Genomic DNA, 4,932 nt, shown 5'->3' on the forward strand with positions numbered 1-4,932 from the left:
TCATAAATGGGTGCTGGATTTTATCAAATGCTTTTTCTGCTTCTATGATATAATCACTTAATTTTTATCTTTCATTTGTTTATGTGACATATCATATTTATAGGTTTGCGAATTTTGTACCAACCTTGCATGCCCGGAATAAATCCTACTCGATCATGGTGTATGAGTTTTTAAATATATTGCTGGATCCCGTTTGCTAATATTGTGTGGAGAATTTAGCATCTTTGTTCATCAGGGATATTGGCCTTTAATTTTCTTTCTTTATAGTGTCCAGATATTGTTTTGAAATGAGGATAATGCTGTTCTCATAAAAAAGAAAAGCTTGGAAGTCTTCCCTCCTTTTGATTTTTTGGGAATAGTTTGAGGAAGATAAGTGTTAATTCTTCTGTAAAAGTTTGGTAAAATTTGCCCATGAAGCCATCTGGACCTGGGCTTTGTATGCTGGGCGGTTTTTGAAATTACTGCTTCGATTTCATTAGTTGTAAATGGTCTGCTCTGGTTTTCTGATTATTTCTGATTCATTTTTGGAAGATGTATGCCTCTAGGAATTTATCCATTTTCCCAGGTTGTTCAATTTGTTGGCATATACTTATTCATAGTATTTTCTTACAATTCTTTGTATTTCTGTGATGTCAGTTGTTAATTCTCCACTTTCATTTCTGATTTCATTGGTTTGTGTCCTCTCTCTTTCTTTTCCTTATGAGTCTGTGGTAGGTATTTAAAAGGCCCTGTTATTCCCCAATTTCGTCATCTTTCCTTCCTGCTCAATCTGGGTAGCAATGTGCTTTGTGAAAAACACTTGATGTCCCAACTGTCTTGCAGCTCAGGGTGGCCAGTATACAGAGTTCTGACCAATAAAATGAACCCCCTGGGAAGGGTCCATTTTAAAATAATAAAATGAATTACTGCTCCACGTTTGTGCTATGCTACTATTTTATATATTTCTCCCCATCTCTGCTTGGAGGACAGGAGCCGTTGGACTTGTGGCAGCTGGATTTTGACCATGAAGAGGACACGTACTCCATGTGGACAGTGGAGCAGGAGGATGTGAGACGCACGTCCTTGATCCCCAGGTTGAGCCATGTCACACAATCCCAGGCTGCCCACGACGGATTGTTGTGACTTGGGAAAAACACGCTCCTTACTTTCTGCAGCTGCTGGTGGCTGGGATGCTGGGGTCCTGGTGTTGGCTGCAAGCAGTGTGACACCTGGACTGGGAGGGTTGGCATCTTCCCCTCTGACAGGTAAGAACTGCCATCCCAGGGGAGTCCTGGCTTTGCTTCTCTCAGGAGTCAGGGGCCACGCTGACCTGTACTGGTTTTCTTGAAATGTTTTCCTTTTATAGGCATCTCTTTTAGGAAATGGAATAGCCGGCTGATTTATTTCTCTAATTTTTTGATTCATTTTTAAATTCAGGAGATGAGTTCTTTGTCCCAAAAGCTGCAAATAATTTTCAGAATTTGTCACTTCTCTTTCCCCCTTTTCTCTGGTCTATGCAGATACATTGGATTTTTATGTAGTTTGTGAAATGTTTTTTGGGGGGAATTTCTGAGTTTTGCATCTTTCCCACTAAAGTTTGTAAAGCCCAGTCTTCCACATGTCAGTGCTTTCGTGTGCTGTTGGTGGAAGCAGAGAGTCATTCAGACTGAGAGTAAAGGCTAAACATAAACGGTTTCTCCTTCTCAGTCTTTTCAGGGAAAAACATTCTCAAAATAGAAGTGGTCACAGTGCAAAGATGAAATCGAGGTTTCTATCAGTACAACATAGGTTCAGGGAGGAACACAAGGTCGTGGCTGTAAGGGCGTCGGTAGCGACCTTGGAAAGGGAAAGGGAGGGCGGAGAGACCTTTTCTTCTAGAAATAAGGCCTCTGTCACACTCAGTGATTTCTCAGCCGCCTCCTTTTCAAGTTAGGAGTGAAGGGCCTGTCATTGGTATTAATAAGGACATATTACTTCTTGCCAGAATTTTATTACAATGTGTACAGGTTTATTATAACTAGTAGAGTCAATTTCTTAGAGAGAGAGAGAGAGAGAGAGAGAGAGAGAAAGAGAGAGAGAGATGAGACCACTCCATCATTAGACATTGGAATAATCTAACTTTTGGGGTTCAAAAAGGGACCCTTTCTTTCACTAGTCATTCAGCGTGAACACCTATACTGACTAGCTTCTGTGCTCCCCTTTCTCTGGTCATTATTTGAGACACTGATGCTGGTCAGTATACTCTGCTTTTGGTGTAGTTCTTACATCTTCCTTGTTGTTGGCACAATGAACCATTAGTTCACTCTATCTAGTTGATAGAAAAATATCTAGTCTTTAGAAAAATATATGGGTAACTAAAATGCCTGCTTGTCAGGAGAATATATATATATATATAATCAGTGCCCTCTTGCATCTTAACATCAAAGAACAAGTAACATAGTCTATTGAATCTGCCTGTCCTCAAATCAACACCTTCTGGACACTCTGTAGAAACCTCCCTCTTTTGAGTTTTATTATGAATGGGATTTATTTTGTAGACCCAAATTGTCTTAATTAAGAAGTATGCTCACTTTTGCTGGTTTGTGGTTGCCGTGTGACACTTACGCTGTGTATCACCAAGATGCAAAGGCACGTTAACTTACTGTAGATTGGTCAGCACAGAAATCTCTACACAAGGGAACCACGTGCATGAATCTTATGAAAGAGGGGAAAAAGAGCCAGACGGTGGGCTAAATACTTGAAATTTATTATTGAGAGAGAAAGAAGAAAGGGCACAGGTACAAAGACCTTTTCCCGGTCTTCAGGGGCATCTGGTGGTGCTTCAGGTCTCGGTCCACAAAGCTCATTGACAGCACAGCTTGAGTTGAAAACCAGAGATTTGACACACCCCAGTGACACGCTCCAGCAACTCGCCTAAGACATTAACTTGGCAGTTGTGCCTGCAGCGGCAGTTCTCTATTTTTATTTTCTGAAGTTCTGTGGAGGGAGGAGGAGGGTCAGGCACTGGGGAGGGGACTGGGAGGAGATCTTCTGAGAGAGGAACTCTCTAGTCACCATGGCAACACCTGCCAGGTCAGGCTGAAAGGATTCACATGTTTCTCATAAATCACCAGGAATCTCACTGGCTCTGTGCGATCATGCAGGATCATCAGTTTTCTCTGATCCTAGTCAATGATGTACATTCTTATGTCTTGCCTCTTCCCCACACCAGTCCTTTCCAACTCAGGGCAATTACTCCTCACCCCCAGTCATCCTTACACCCAATTTTGAGCCCAGACACCTGGCCCTTTCCAACAAGCCCCCCTAATGGACCACAGACCCCAATTGCACAGACCCCAGTTGGCTGGTGTCTCACCTGCAGCTCGAGCGAGGCGTTCCTCTCCTGTGAAGGAGATGGCCACGTCCTGGTCACCATCCTCAGCCTCGTCCTCATCCTCAGACCAAAGCTCACCCTGGTCCTTGGCTTCAGGCTGGTCCTGGGCGGGAACCTGGTCAGCTGTCTCTTGGAGGGTCTGAGCCTGGGCCTGGAGGGCCAAGAGGAGAAGGGCAGCCAGGAGAGTGAGGGTCCTCATGGCTGAGAGTCACCTGGAGCTGAGTGTCAGGTGAGAGGACAGGAGAGAGTGGTGTTCAGGGCACAGTCAGCCTGTACTTATAGGTCAGAAGGGAGGAGGTTAAGAGACACACGGTGCAGGAGGGAAGCTGTGCCTTTGGCTGGCCTAGGGCCAAGGCCGATGTCGCCCTCAAAGCCCCTTTGATGCTCCTGTTCCTGCCCCTCCATCAAAGCATGTGTCCGTGTGCCGAGTGTCCACACTTGTTTCAAGGTGATAACGATGATAAGGACCTGCCATGTTTTCTGTTTCCCATCTGCTTGGATATTTACCTTCTGATGTTCAAAAAACAGGGAACTGTGCTCTCATTGAGTAAGTCAGGGACCAGAGGCCTCTGCTTTCTGATGTGGGCCCTGCTCACCTCTGAGTCCCTGGCCCTGGGACCAGCCCTTCCCTAATGGAGTGGAGGGTCCATCCTGCAGGTTCAGGGTATCATTCCGTGTGGGAGAGCTTGTCAGGTCCTGGGGGATAGGCTCCTGTGGTGGAGGGGACAGTGACTCAGGCTCAGGTGGAGTCAGCACTTGAGGACTCCAGGGAAGGAGTTGGTCAGAGCGAAGCTGAAGGAGAGATTTATTTCAGGAGGTCAGTGTGATCTACACGCATGGCACATACGGCTCACCACTTACTTGTGCCTTTTTGGAGAAATAGCACACATAGCAGGTTCCCAAAGTCAAGTTCTAAAATTTCTGATCTTTAAAAAGAATGTGTGTGTGTGTGTGTGTGTGTGTGTGTGTGTGTGTGTGCATAAAGAACAAAATTTAGAAGGTAGAAGATAAATGAGTGAAAAGTAACTGTCTCCCCTCCCAGAGTCAGCCCTGCGTGTCTTCTGCAGGAACCCTAACTGAACAAAAAATCGAGGTTTGGCTGCCTGTGGCGATGAAAGCCAAACTTGTGAGGCAGGTGCTGGTACTACAGGAAAGAGGTTTATTCACGTGCTGTACAACATGGGAGGATGTTGGACTCTCATCTCAAAGACCATATCCCCTTCCTGCTCATGCCCAAGGTTCTCCTAGAGATAGGGATAACTGGATAGAAATGCTACTTTCTATCCAAGTATCTTGCTAGCTTTTGGTGTGCTGGGGTCCTGTCCATTCATCTGTCCAGATTTCCATGCAATCATGTTCTGTCCATTCATACTTCTAGCTTTTGTTGTTCTCAGTGTAAGAACCTCCCCTGCACCTTCTTGGTCAATGAGTAGACTCCCTGATGCTCTGATTCTCAGTGTATGGTTGTAGAACCACCACAGTACAAGTAGTCTGTGTTTGCCTTTCTCTGTCCAGGCTTAACTTGAACACTGTTATATCAACAGGTACAGAACTGCATCCTTACTTTTATAGCATATCCT

The 4,932-nt window shown here is 44.9% G+C and overlaps 1 long non-coding RNA gene across 1 annotated transcript in view; it reads left to right on the plus strand.

Moving 5' to 3' along the window:
- Positions 1-678: 678 nt before the first annotated feature.
- The window catches only part of LOC107183641, a 29,149-nt gene continuing 24,895 nt past the window's right edge, over positions 679-4,932 (plus strand). The window contains exons 1-2 of the long non-coding RNA XR_001514426.1: positions 679-1,073; positions 1,155-1,244. This is a non-coding gene — a long non-coding RNA (uncharacterized LOC107183641). The remainder of the gene's footprint in view (positions 1,074-1,154; positions 1,245-4,932) is intronic.

Source organism: Myotis davidii, unplaced genomic scaffold, assembly GCF_000327345.1.
Source record: "Myotis davidii unplaced genomic scaffold, ASM32734v1 scaffold1820, whole genome shotgun sequence".
Lineage (NCBI taxonomy): Eukaryota > Metazoa > Chordata > Mammalia > Chiroptera > Vespertilionidae > Myotis > Myotis davidii.